This window comes from Schistocerca americana, chromosome 3, assembly GCF_021461395.2.
Source record: "Schistocerca americana isolate TAMUIC-IGC-003095 chromosome 3, iqSchAmer2.1, whole genome shotgun sequence".
Lineage (NCBI taxonomy): Eukaryota > Metazoa > Arthropoda > Insecta > Orthoptera > Acrididae > Schistocerca > Schistocerca americana.
Window position 1 is genome coordinate 854,572,235 of NC_060121.1, and position 15,627 is coordinate 854,587,861.

Consider the following 15,627-nt stretch of genomic DNA (forward strand, 5'->3'; position numbering starts at 1 on the left):
AAGACCGTCGTCTCTAATGATTCAAAAGCGTGGCGCCCTGCGACGTCGACCTCGGGCACGACGACTTTTGAAACAGCACTGTATTGAAAAAAATGCCACAGCCCAGAAGTTCATGTGAGCAATAAGGTGAGTTAACAATGCCAAATTGGCACCAAATTTCACTACAATTCTGCCCAATGCCTCCGTGGACGCGTCACACGATGAGAAAGTCGTCATAGCCCCTCTTACCCACATTTCAAACCTTCTTTTGACGCCTGTGCAGTGGAAATCAGAACCGCTACACCCAGAGTTGAAATCCTTATGGGTGGCCGCTGAAAACACTTCAGACACAGTGCCACTCAGAATTGACAGGAAAAGGCCTCATGGAGTGTCATACAGGGCGTCAGTGAAACCACCCCTTTTCCTGGGTAGTTGATCCCCACACATTTCTCATGAAAACAACAGTTCGCAGTGTAATGAGCAACATGAAGGCAAACCGCACCCAAGAGTGTCGAAAGGGTTGCGCAACCCTCAGGTGCTAGAGGAGCCGCCAGGCTAATTTACAAGGTTTGTCCAGAAAGTAAGTTCCGATCGGTCGCGAAATGGGAACCACAGTGAAAACCAGAAACGTTTTAATTGCAACCGTTAGGTACACCTCCCACCTACTTCTCTACATAGCCGCCGCTACAACTTCGAGTTTTGTCGTAGTGTTGTATCAACTTTCTAATATCCTCGTCTTAGAAAGCAGCCGTCTGTGCTTTCGGCCAGTTATCTGTACTGGTCTGCAGCTCGTTGCCTGGGGAAAAAGTTTGTTTTCATAGTCAGCGGTTCTTGTGAGCAGAGATGAGACTCAGGGGGAGCCAATTACGGACTGTATTGTGGATGATCAAATACTTCTCATTGGAAACGCTGCAGGAGCGTCTTCATTGTCCGTGCAGTGTGCGGCCGAGAATTGGCATGAAGAAGAAACTGCTTGACAGTTGTGTTATGTGGGCTGCATGACACAGGCGAAATCTCTAACCAGGCCCTCGTACTTGGCGGGAGACGCTACTCCCTACGCATCTTTACGTGCTCACTGTTCACTCAGAACTGAAAAGAGCGACGCGACACGATCGACGGGCATACTAGAGACACTGCCCAACACATTTATGCAAAGTTTTACCGGATTTTCCCAGTGGTTTCCATTTCGAGACCGATCGGAACTTACTTTCTGGACTACGCTCGTATTGTTGAAGTTCCTGACAGGTACATTCGCAAACTGCTCTGTGTGCCACCGCAGGTGCTTCCAAACTGGTGGGCTCAGAGAGACCCCTTGCCTCTTTACGTATTTGCGCACCTATAAATGTTTCACTCCCACGTGATCTCGCCAAAGGAGGACTTAAAACACCACGCGGTGTGGGATCCTTACCAGGTACGGCTGACAAAGTACGTCGAGAAAGTTCAAAGAAGGGATCGCGAAATAGGAGAGAGTGTGTCACTGAAGTCATACAGGATTTGCAGCGGACATCATTAAAACAAAGGCGTTTATCGTTGCGGCGGAATCTCCTCACGAAATTTGAATCACCAACTTTCTCCTGCGACCCCGAAAATATTTTGCTGACGCCGACCTACATAGGGACAAACGATCATCACAATAAAATAAAGGAAATCAGAGGTCACACTGAAAGATACAGGTGTTCACTTTTTCCGCGCTCTGTTCGAGATTGCAATAATACAGAATTATTGCGAAGGTGGTTCGATCAACACTCTCCCAGGTACTTAAATGTGATCTGCAGAGTATACATGTAGATCTAAATGTACATGTAGCATTGAGATAGCATAAGTACTCAATACTGCTTCGGATCAGTTTCAAATTTCGAGGAATGGTTTTGAACGGTCCCTAGTGGTTCTAACCTGTACATGAGAACAAAGTTTATTGTCGTTCTGCACTCTAAAAGGGTGAGAACGCGTTCAGTTGCTATGTAGCCTCACAGTGTCCTTAGCGAAGGGCTGAAACAACGGACGATTTCAGCTGTCTCAATGTTTGTCAAGAACAACTTCCCATTACTTATCGCACTGCGAACTGTCGGCTTCAACCGCGAAAGATGTGGGAGTCAATGCCCATGGGAAAGGAGTGATTTCATTGACGCCCTTTATGCCACCCCATCAGGCCTTTTCGTGTTGATAATGAATGGCGGTGTGTCTTAAATGTTTTCGTCGGCCGCCCATAAGGAAACAGCGTGATCTCAACGCTGGGTGTCGCGGTTCTGGCCTCTATGTGTGAGACGTCAGAAGAAGGGGTGAAATGTGGGTAAGAGAGGTGTGACGACGTTTTCATCGTGTAACACGTCCACAGAGAAGTTGGGTAGAATTTCTGTGTTATTTGGCGGCAATGTGACATCATTAAACCAACCTACAGCTCACATGAACTTCTGAGCTGTTGCCTTTTATAGCACGTGTCGATACCTTGTTTGAAGAGTGGCCGAGACAGAGGGGTGACGTCGCAGGACGCCACGCTTTTGCGCCATTAAAGAGGAAACTTGCAGGTATCTTTGAGACAAATTTCAAATTTATGCATCGCAGATGGAGGCAATTATGGGGTTTTGATTAGCTGATCGTTTAGTTCTGTTGCGCAGCGCAGTTCAATTTCTCAGCTCTCCGGAGGCTCTATTGCTGGTGCACTGCCCACGAAACGCAGGTGTTACCGAATACAGGTCCAGCAGTAAGTTTAGTGTCGTCACGAATGATCACGAGCTAGTTTTCTCATTAGTTTTATATTCGTTCGCTGACCTTAAGCGATGGTGCAGGCCTTCTTGACTGACGGAGGAAGCTCCATTGTTCAAGCTGCGAGTTGATGATAAATTGCCCGGTGCTGCGTGCCGCGGAGCAGATGCGGCGCTGGACGTAAACGCACCACAGTGGTGCGCGCGGCTTGACTTTCTCGTATATTACGTCTGCGTAAACAACCGCGTAATTAAGAGCGTATATCACTCGGAACACTCCGCGATCCTGGGCGTGGAGCTCTGGCCCGGTGCCCACGCTGCACGGACAGACGGCGTACTCCACGCAGCCTGTGCCCGAGACAAAAGCCGGGGCGCGCCTCTCGTAAGACCTCTGCTCGGCGGTGGGCTTTTAGTGCGCCGCGAACTGGGTGCGCCGGCCCTGATGCATGCGATCAGCGAAATTTACGCGCCGGGCTTTCTTGTCGGCGCAGACGGACAGGCTCTCGCCCGTTTCACTGTGCGGCAGGTGTCACTGCCGAGAACCCGCCTGCCCTGTTGCACGCTCTCGCCGGAGACGGCGGTATCCCCACTTTGTAGCGACAAGCTGGGCAGGTATCGCCGTCTGGTAACCTCCATTACACCTCCAGCTGAGACTCGGTTACAATCTTTCTCAATGTGTCGGTCTTCACCCTGTGATTGTGACAGAGGTTTCTGAACAAGTAATTGGTAGGACGACACTTGAAGCAATGGTCTCAAAAGAGCTGTTGATAAACCTTCCGACGTATGGCATCGCCTCCAAAATATCGATAAATACACGACTGGACATTAAAATTGCTACACCACAAAGATGTCGTGCAACAGACGTGAAATTTAACCGACAGGAAGAAGATGCTGTGATATGCAAATGATTAGCTTTTCAGAGCATTCACACAAGGTTGGCGCCGGTGGCGACACCTACAACGTTCTGACATGAGGAAAGTTTCCAACCGGTTTTTCATACACAAACAGCAGTTGACCGGCGTTGCCTGATCAAACGTTGTAGTGAGGCCTCGTATAACGAGGAGAAATGCGTACCATCACGTTTTGGACTTTGATAAAGGTCGGATTGTAGCCTATAGCGATTGCGGTTTATCGTATCGCGACATTGCTGCTCGCGTTGGTCTAGATCCAATGACTGTTACCAGAATAAGGAACCGGTGGGTTCAGGAGGGTAATACGGAACGCCGTGCTGGATCCCAACGGCCTCGTATCACTAGCAGTCGAGATGAAAGGCATCTTATCCGCATGGCTCTAACGGATCGTGCAGCCACGTCTCGATCCCTGAGTCAACAGATGGGGACTTTTGCAAGACAACAACCATCTGCACGAACAGTTCGATGAAGTTTGTAGCAGCAGTGACAATCAGCTCGGAGACCATGGCTGCGGTTACCTTTGACGCTGCATCACAGACAGGAGCGCCTGTGATGGTGTACTCAACGATGAACCTGGGTGCGCGAATGGCAAAATGTCATTTTTTCGGATGAATCCAGGTTCTATTTACATCATCATGATGGTCGCATCCGTGTTTGGCGACATCGCAGTGAACGCACATTGGAAGTGTGTAATCGTCATAGCCATACTGGTGTGTCACCCGGCGTGACGGTATGAGGTGCCATTGGTTACATGTCTCGGCCACCTCTTGTTCGCACTGACGGCACTTTGAACAGTGGACGTTACATTTCAGATGTGTTACGACCCGTGGCTCTACCCTTCATATGATCCCTACGAAACCCTACATTTCAGCAGGATAATGCACGACCGCATGTTGCAGGTCCTGTACGGGCCTTTCTGGATAGAGAAAATGTTCGACTGCTGCCCTGGCCAGCACATTCTCCAGATCTCTCACCAACTGAAAACGTCATGTCAATGGTGGCCGAGCAACTGGCTCGTCACAATACGCCAGTCACTGCTCTTGATGAACTGTGGTATCGTGTTGAAGCTACATACGCTGCATGGGCAGCTGTACCTGTACACGCCATCCAAGCTCTGTTTGACTCAATACCCAGGTGTATCAAGGCCGTTATTACGGCCAGTGGTGGTTGTTCTAGGTACTGATTTGTCAGGATCTATGCACCCAAAATGCGTGAAAATATGTCAGTTCTAGTATAATATATTTGTCCTATGAATACCCGTTTATCATCTGCATTTCATCCTGGTGTAGCAATTTTAATTGCCAGTAGTGTAATTGGTAGGACGACACTGGAGCAGTGGTTCTCAAAAGGGCTGTTGATAATGTTTCCGACATATCGATATCACCTCCAAAATATCGATGGATTATGAATTATTAGTTGGGCCAATAAATCGATGTATCGATAACGAAATGGCTGTATCGGATGCCGATATTTTTATTTTATATTAATTTTTTGATACTTATTGGTAAACATTTTAAACTGTTTTTTTAATTGTAGTAGAACATGATTTTCCTTTCAGTGTGTGAAGGAGTCTTACTACTTTTTGATCTTCATCACGTCCAGTCTTTCTCTTTAACTGTGTGAAGGAAGTATAGGTGGCACAAAAAAGACGTACAATTGCACTGGGGGATGGCAGTGCGAATGGAATGACAAGATATCCGATGTGAAGAAATAGTACAGCAGATGCTTTAAAAAGCAATTTTTAACGCAACTAGTGTGACATTTCTTCACATCGGCATTCTTCAAGAATAGTTGCTGAAAATTATGAATGAAAATCTAAATTATCAGATTGGTCTTTGGCCTGGGCGGAGACGTATGAGGGGAAATGCTGACGTAATCGGCGCTCACCGCTACCAACATAAACTGTAACGTTTAACTTCACGACGCAATTTTGACACTACGACTGCTAGGTCGCTGGCGTTTGCAGAAACGAAAAATCAGGTAAGTCGACTCGGAGTGTTCCGGACAAGTCCGATATCTGATGAAACTGAACGACGGACCCATCGGGCACTTTTTATTGTGCCACTTACATCTAACTACCATTGTTAGCCAACCGTTAACGTGCACCGTTTCCTTTCCAATTCTTTCTCTATGGGGCATATGCAGACTGCTAGCTTGTTAACATACAGAGTGTCTAATAATAAAGCAATACTTAAACATATAGCTCTAACACTGGCAGTGTATTCGCAATGTGCAGCCAATGTTTTTACAGACGGTACGTCGTTGTTTTTTTTTTCATCGATATACCAATATTTCTTTCGTAACAGTGGGGGCCGATAAAGAGATTTTTGAAAAATATTGATATATGGGTGTCCCAACATTTTTAAAAATATCAACAGTCCTAGTTGTCAACCTTTCGGATACCCCTGAGTGCCATCAGTTATTGGCTATGCTGATCGATGACCTCCTGAATGAATTTTTCAGCTCAGCAATGGTTTTGGGTTTATTGCTGTACACTTTGTGTTTTATATAGCCCCACAAAAAGGAGTCGCATGTGTTCAGATCCAGAGAATATGGCGGCCAATCGAGGCCCATGTCAGTGGCCTCTGGGTACCCCGGAACCAGAATTCGGTCCCCAAGATGCTCCTCCAGGACATTAAACACTCTCTTGTTTCCATGGCGTCGAGCTCCGTTTAGCCTAAACCACATCTTGTCGAAATCAGTTTCGCTCTGGATAATGGGGATGAAATCATCCTCCAAAATCTTCACGTACCGTTCGGTAGTTCGAGCCATCAGGGAATACCGCACCGATTATTCCGTGACTGGGCATTTCACACCACACTGCCACCCTTTGAGGCCGAAGAGACTTCTCTACTGTAAAATGCGGATTCTCAGTCCCCCAAATGCGCCAATTTTGCTTATTAACGAACCCTTCAAAATAAAATTGGGCTTCGTCGCTAAACCGAACCATACAGCACTGCATGCTAATTCCCATCAAATCCCACGGTAAACCGTGCAATTTGAACGTCCTAGCGCAAACCGTTCGGAATGTATGACGATTTTATTTCATATAGTTCAGTAATTGTCACCCTGTATCTACAACTCGGAGAAGGCATTTTCATGAGATATATAAGCATTTGTGATGTATATGTCTCAACTTTACTATCATAGATGCATGGTACTAAGTACAAAGTGTGAATGTAGTGAAGAAGATGTTGTTCATACATTCGTTTCACAAACTGTAACCTCCACCACCTTCTGACACCATTGACGCTAGTACAAGGGGCGCTCGGTAAGTAATGCAACACATTTTTTGTGAAAGCAAGTTGGTTCTATTCAGGATTCCAATACACCGTACTATTCCCCACTCGTTTGTTTAAACTATTTTTCAGCATAATCTCCGTTAAACGTGACAGCCTAACGCCATCTTACCGGGAGGGCCTGTATGCCTGCATAGTACCGCTCCACTTGTCGACATAGGAGCCAGCGTCTTGCTACATCAATAACCTCCCCATCATCCACTTACTGACTCTCGCGGAGCACATCCCGCATTGAGCCAAACACATGGAGCTCGGAAGGTGCTAGATCCGGGCTGTAGTGTGAATGTGGAACAATAGTGTAGTAAATTTTGTGAGCTCCTCTCAGGTGCGCAGACGTGTGCGACGCCTTGCGTTGCTATGGAGAAGGAGAAGTTCGTTTGCATTTTTGCGGTGGCGAACACATTGCCGGAGTCACAGCTGTGTACGGCGGCCGGCCAGCCCCCTGAAGATCGAATAGGTATACGCGACCTTGATGCGATAATGACAGACGCCTCACCCAACGATTCAACGTGCTTTTGTTCACTACCAGGTCTCTGTAGACTTGGCACACAAACATTAAAATTCACAAGCATCAGCACTGTGCTTTTTATAACCTCCTAGCTCTAATAGGAGTGTAGATACGGGAAGAAGATGTGTTTCCAACTACTGCCCTCTAAGACTGTCATGTTGTATTGGGAGTAGTATCGGCGTGCCTTATCGACCTACTTTGCAGGACAGCCGTATGTCAGGTACAAGAAACGGTTTATCAAGTCCCGACATACATGCTGACCTGCGCGATAGGTATGCTGTGTTGCAAAACAATTTCCGTGCGTTATTGATCTGAGGGAGGGACTGGCAGAGAGAGTAGGCAGGTATAAAAGTTATAGGGAGGAGAAGGAGTGCGGATAAGGAGTACATGAGTAGATTGAAGAGGGAGGAAAATATGGCCGGAGAGAGGTGGTGGAGGAGACGGAAGAGGAGGAGATGGAGAGACATGAGAATGGGCAGGAGTATATGGGCTGATAGAGATGATGAGGCGGGCAGAGAGGCAGAGGAAGGAAGAGATTGACACAGAGAAGGGCAGGAAGAGATATTTGCAATATGTGTCGACTGCGTAAGCGAGTGAAGTCACGGGTATAAAGCTAGTATACAACCTGCACTAGAAACAAGAAGAAATATTAAGGATGGAAGACGAAGGAAGAAATGTTTGGATTAAATAGGCTGTAACTTAGGGATACAATCATTCTCCGCTCGAGGAACCAAGATGGAGAAAAAAGGAAGGTTCAAGAATGGGATTAAAATTTCGTGTGAAAGGATATCAGTAATGAGATCCGCCGATGTCATTTTTCTCCTGAGCAACTGTGAGAAACAAGTTCAGGACCTGTGGAATGGTATGAACAGTCTATGAACAGCTTATGGATTGAGAGTAAACTAAAGAAAAATTGGAGTAATGAGATTAGCGATAAACATTGATCAGGGACCACGGAGTAGACGAAGTTGAGGAACACTGCTACCTTGAAAGGGAAATTACGCGTGACAGACGTATCAACGAGGATATAAGAAGCAAACTACCACAGGCAAAGATGGCGTTCCCGGATAAAGGAAGTCCAATAGGTCTTAATTTGAGGAAGAGATTTCAGAATACGTACTTTTGCAGTACAGCACTGTATGGAAGTGAATCGTGGACCGTGGGAAAACGGGAAATGAAGAGAATCGAGACATTTGAGATGTGGTACAGCAGAAGGATGTTTAAAATCAGATAGACTGATAAGAAATAACGAGGTTCTTCGCAGCACTGGAGAGGAAAGGAATATGTATAAAACACTGACAAGAAGAAAAGACGGAACAGAAGAACACGTTGTAAGAAATGGGGGATTAATCTCCATGGTACTAGAGGGAGCTATAGAGGGTAAAAACTGCAGGGGAAGACAGATATCGGAGTACATCCAACAAATAACTGAGGACGTTGTGTTTAAGTGCTTCACTGAGATGAAGAGGTTGGTACAGGAAACGTATGGACCGAACGAAGCTAGTCACAACACTAATGCTGAAAAAAATGTAAGAAGAAGGTAGGTACTTTTCAGCAACCTTTCCTCTAAATAACAGCATCATCAGCGAATAAGGCCACTCTGTCAAGTAGGTAGTTTATACAACGCTCACCTGAGGTCAACCGATATTACCTTTCTTTCTAATCAACACTCGCTTTCCGGAATATCATACAGATTTCTATCATACAAAAATTTTCAGGACATTCATACGCCTGTGAAGTCTCTTCATACACTCGTATCTTTATCGTCAGTCACAGCGTCCCAGAACGTTAGAAGCCTTTTGGAAAAGCAGATAGACGAAATTAACCTCTTCCCCTATGTTCACGATTAGCGTGATATTATGGGTAAGAGGGAATTGTATTTCACACACGTCACGGTCTCTAAATCTGTATTTTGTCTTGGAAATAAACTTTACTTCTCTTAAGAACATCGTTCTTTTCAAGAACGAATTTTCTTGAATAAGAGACTATACGGCAATGTCTTCTGATAATCACAGGCCTCTTAATGGAGGAGAACACAATTTTTTTTTCTTTTGAAATCTTAACATTCCGTCGACAGTAAGCTCATTTTAACTTTTAAGATCTCTTTATTGGAAGCAGCAGGCTAATAATCATGAGGAAAACGGAAAATTATTAACGTAACTATAGAGAAAAAAACCCAGAATTTTAATCCAGCTATTAGAACCCAGCAATTTATATCAGATCCCATTAAAATCCTTCAGGGTGTACCGATAAATTTTATTATAAAATCCTTAGCATACTACAATTATCAACGTTACGACCGTAATTCGAAGCCTTTATCGAGAAGAAAATTGCCTGTACTATAGGTGAGCATTTTTATACAGCGTAATTCCGTGACGATATTTCAAACTTTCAGGGATGATGGAGAAAAGTAAATGTATCAGTTGCATGTGAGAGAGGCTAGGCCGGAAACGATCGAGTCGAAAGGTGAAAGTGAGAATCGACTTTGGTTCCGCCTTAGCTTCGGCAACGCTCAAACTAATCGTGCCGTACAGAGTTCCCGCTGAATACTGCCCAATGCCCTAAGATAATTTCCACTGTTGATGGACTAGTAATGGCGCGCCCGATTTGATGTCACAGTGATCGAAAATCCTAAATCTACGTTACAGTAATAATGAATTTCATATACCTGCACAGGTTTCGCAAGCTGCTACATTTACAACAGTTGTCCAAAATGCCGTTGCACAGCTCCAGCGCAGCGTTGGCATCGTCGCACGAAGTTCTATCGTACCCGTTATAATATCCCCGTTGTCATCTGAACAGTGTCGCTGGCAGCTAGAATTATGTCTGAGCCAGATGTTCACGAACCCTCAGCCCAAAGTGAGGTGGGAGTTGTAACGGGGCATCCTCCTCTAACATTACTTTTCCTCAACAGCAGTTCTCGATACCATACTTTTCAAATTTTGGACAGGTCAGTATTATTTCAGCTGCTTTTCTGAAAACTTTCATATAATTTTATACGCAATATGCCACATTTCAAGAAAAAATTTATGAAAAGGAATTACTTTATTTTCCATGTTACAACTATAAGTACTAACTCTGAATGTACAGTTAAAATTATTTTTGTTAGAAACATTTGAAATTACGAATTATTTGGCACACTGAAAAATTCTGTTACTAATTACGCATTCTTGTAATGTTTACTATGTTTATCTCTGGATTCATTTATGAAATTATAATCGAAACTAAAAGAAATTCATTTGTCGAGAAAACTTGTATTCCCTTTGGAATATTGTTATTTCCGCTGAGTGAGATAGTAACAAGCATGCTTGTCATGTGATCGGACGTATTTTTGTATTTTGGGCGAACAATGCAATTTCGGCTTTGTTAATGTGAAAATTCAAAAGACTGCATGTTATACTAAAATGTGAAAAAATATATTAAAGTAACAAGAAAAATTCTGCAACAACAATCTACAAATTTATGTAGCTCAATTCAACCATGAGGACCTAAAATGCGAGAATTTCAGCTTCAAGAAACAGACCTATAGGCAAAAATAATTGGAGCCAACTCTGCACGAAAAGCTAAGTACACTATAAGATTTATTGTAATCTTCGCTCCTCTCAAATTTTTCATAAAAGACTTTGCTTATTGTGGACAATAACTGGAATTAGGAAGTAGGGGGGAGATTACAGGTTCCATCATGTTTGGACCACATCCGTTGACGAAGAACAAGTGGGATGTGTTCCAGGAACCTGGGTAGTATGTCTCTGATAAACACTGTGTACACTGATACATTTAAAGGGGAAGCAAGAAGGAATGGGCCTCGTATGTAGCCGGTGAAAACGCCTACCCACACGTTGAGTTATAATCAGTGTTGATGACTCTTCATAACTGTAGTGAGCGAATTCTCATCCTCCCAAACATGACTATTGCGGCTATGCAGCATTCTGTCTCTTGCAAAACAAACTACAAGCTTATAGGCAGGAAATTGTGGATCAACTATATGGTGCTGCAAGAATCAGTGGCTGAATACAACACGAGGTCCGAAATCAGAAGGAGTCAAAGGCTCCACGTTCTGTGCATAATGGGGGCGTAGCTGCATTCCCCGTAATACTGTCTATATAGTACACTGCAAAACATTAATTTCATGGGCAACTGATCGAGGCCGATCGCAGGCTCGTCTACTCGAGCAAGCACTGCATCTTCTCAATCTGGGGTCCGTGTGTATCGTCGTTCACCTCAGTCGTTGAACTGTGATAATAACTGCCCTGTTTCACTTAAATGATGGAACAGTCGTAGAAACATGGCGTGGGCAAGATCTCTTCTACGTGAATATTTGGACTTGTACGACCTTTCCGCTTCTCTGCCCCTTCCCTTTCCTTGTCCATACAGGAAAATCAAGTCTATAACTTCTCTCACTTGGTACAACTTCGTTTGGTAAGGGCTGGTTGACCTTAGTACCTCAAATTGTAATCACAGTTGTAGGCTACAGCAGTACAGACATTCTACACGATGACTGCTCTTCTTAGTACACAGTATGCCGTCTGCACTGGATTAGTTCAGTGTTTTCCCCAACCTCTACACTAAGTGCTTGTTGTGATTGCCTATCCTACAATCGTAGCAACAACAGTACCGGTACATCTATTTCACTGTCAGAGATATCAGAACAATTTCGCTTATATCTTTGGAATATGTAGTTTCCGTACCAGGATCTCTTACCTCAAATTGGTACATTTACCCTTCTCCATAACCCCTGAAACTTTGTCACATCATCACAGAATCACACTGTATATTATCTTGTTATTGTTCTAAATATTTATTGATACTGAAACGTCAGCTTTTCATTCCCAACAGAAAGAGGACGATACGGGAGAGGGGTTGGGGGGAGGGGGAAGGAAGAATATGATATTCAGACAGTATCAAGCAAGAAACCTGCTACACAAATGCGACATTCTTATGCCGAATGTATCTGACAGTGTACGTGTTTCTTGCTTAACATAATGCTTAAGACCAAGGGTTATTGCCAACACAGAACATTAGGACAGAGAGATGCGCATTTAAGCGAAAAGCTATAATGAAATTGCATTGTACGAATTTGGATCAATTAACTTACAAACGGACGTTGTTCCTTGAGAACACAGACTCTGGTAAACCACTTGATTATAAGCGAGTAGACTAATTTTTTCTAGCACAAGGACTCTGACCGAAACTACGATCTAAAACGCGACAATTCCTGAAATTACTCAGGTGTCATTCACTGTCAAAATGTACTTCAAAAAAGTGATCATACCATCAATCTTGAAATTCTTGAAGTTGCTGCTTGCTAGTATATCAGATTTTGATTAAGACATTGTCAGTGACATGTATCGGCTGAGGGTGACAGGGCGACCGGTCGGTACCTCTGGGCCTTCCGAGGCCTGTTCGCACTGAGTTTAGTTCAATATCTACATTTGCTTCATATGTCATTTCTCATATTGGGACATACTTTTTGAATGAACTTTACCTACTATTATTTCTGTGCTACCTTCATGCACTTGTACACAAACAAAGCAATGAAGGTAGAATCCCGTTTCCATGAGCTCAGGCAGTGACGAAAGAGGTTCAGTTTACATGCACAAGTAAAACATTGCATTTGAAAGTAAAATTCTGCTTTTTGATTTTGAATTAATTGCAGAAAGTGCGCTTTGATTCAGTTTTATATTTTCCTAATTATAAGGGGAAACCAAATGAAAACGAGGCAGATGTAAAAAAAGTAAGTGAACCGCTAATTACTTCAAAATTAATTGCTCTAACTGTCTAAAGCTTCATGTGTTTGATATTTTTAGATTAATTTTTGTAGCTGTCAGACTATCAAAATCGAGTATGGGAGATTTACATAATCAACTCGCTTCATTACCAAATAAATTTGACCCTGTGCCTAATACGTACACGTGTGTCTTATACTTTTCAAATATTAAAGTCATGCAGTTGAAAAATGTAAAATATCACTTTGAAATAATAACAGTATAAGTAAAATTACTTTTTTGCCCCATTAGCACATAACACACCTTTCTAGCAATGCCTGAACTCATCCAGTCTTGTGCTAACAGCTAAGCCCGTTTCACGTTAACACTGAAGTAATTATTGCTACGTTGCGTTTCCACATTGATTAAACAGATAATCACCGATCATAGAAAACTTTTCACTTTACATTCTACTATCATTTCGGAGGCATTACTTTTCAGCACGCGCTCGTATTTCAGCTTGTGGGCTTAGACCACTCTTGTTGAATTTCAGCGTCGTTTGTTCAGGGGTATGAGCCATTCACAGCACATCATAGGGAATAGACAGGTTCGCCGACGAAATTAGAGCTAGGGTAACAAAAGAAAGCACAGAGAATGAGAACTAGAAGTCAATGTAGGAACAGGGCGAAGATGTAAAGACACATAGCCGCAGTACATGCAGAGACGGACGACGGAGAAGAAGATCTTATCATGAGCACAAACACAGAACCCATTACGGGAAAAACTGTAGGCATAAAAGCGAATGGTAAAGAAAATAGTTATCAGAGTCATCCAGGAGGAATAGAGAATGAGAATCAAGAGACAAACAAAGTAGCAAGGAGAAAGTGATGATATCACACAAGGATTCCAAAATACAGGGGAGAACCAGAGATATGAGAATATGTAAAGGATTAATGCCCAAATGAGCCAGCCAGATGTGACAGCTACACCAGCAATGAGACAAGAAAGTCAGAATGACGACGTTAGTGAACTGATATAACAGTTGATGAGGGAGTCGAAGGAACAACATGAGGAACAGGAAAATCTTAATAGGGAAACGATGGCTGTTCTAAATCGACGAGAGGTGAGATTAAAGGAGACTGGTCTATAGTCAGAGCAATTTTCCAATATGCAGCAAAAGATTAGTGAAATAGAACATCAGCTGGAAATACAGGCTGGTCACATGGCCAAAGTAGTTAAAAGAGTCGAAGGAATAGAGGAGATCTTGGTAATATGCTGGGGGGAGATAGAGCGACAACTATGCAAAGTAATGGAGCAGTTCAAATATAACAGCCATACAGCTGTGAAGCAGGTTGTGAAATACATGCAAGGAGGTTCTGAAGGGACATGTTCAGTATTCATTTTGGAGACGGCAGAGGTACAAGAGCTCATGCGGTTTAAAGAATTACAAGAGAGCACCAATAAACGACGCAGACAGCGTGAAGAGTTAATTATGGAGGAACTGAAAAACATCGAGGCAATGATGTAAGCACTCGGAAGGAAGGGAGTGTCACTGAGTTTGACTGCAGTGTGCATTGATTTTACGGTTGTTACAGAGCAAGCTTCTTCTGTGAACAACCAGAGGATTGTGCAGGCTTAGATACAGAGCAGATCAGACACCAATCCTCGACCAGTAATTAGCAGCACTTCAAGGTTGTCAGAGGAACGAGCTTTCCATTATAAACGTTTCTTAAAAGTCAGAAAATTCCAAGTTTTCAGGGAAGGAAGCAGTAATCTACTTGCCAAAGCTTGGGTGGAACAATTTGACTTTTTAATCCATCTGATATGGCCCACACAACACCAGCTCGAATATGTTCACATCCCAAAGAAGGAGAGTCAAGGATGAGAACCAAAGCGATGAATTGCAAATCGTACCACGAGTTCAGGGCCACTTTCCTCTTGCCTGATTGTTCGGTGGAAGCACAAGCAATGATTAAAAGAGGTTATGAAGGGACAGAACTTCGCAAATTCTAGGATCTGGCGTCAGGTGAAGTTATTCAAACGAAGGTCATAAAAAATCAGTTCTTGCATGCGTCGTTTAGTGCAACAGATCTAATCCGGTTACGTTACATGAAATTGCCACCACAGTATCAACAGATGTTTTGAATATATTTGTAATGAGAGTGGGCCAAGCACCATGAGGCGACAGAATGAACGGTACACTTTGATGCCACAGAGAATGTATAACGAGAGACAAAATAAATGGTTCCAATCTCATAGGCGAATTCAGTATCACATGAATCACCCAAATAAGAGCATTTGGAATATCTTCTGAGATAATGGAAGCATCAATAACAAAGGAAAAGTGTGAATGGATGGATGCAGTGAGGAGAGACAAGAAGCACAAATTCTCTGGGATTCAGTCACCTGAAACTTGCCTTGAGCAGAGTTCAGGTAGGGTGCCATCACAATGACAGGAACCGACTATGGGATCGTACCTGTAATATGCACCTATGAAATATGACAATGATGAGTATGGGGACC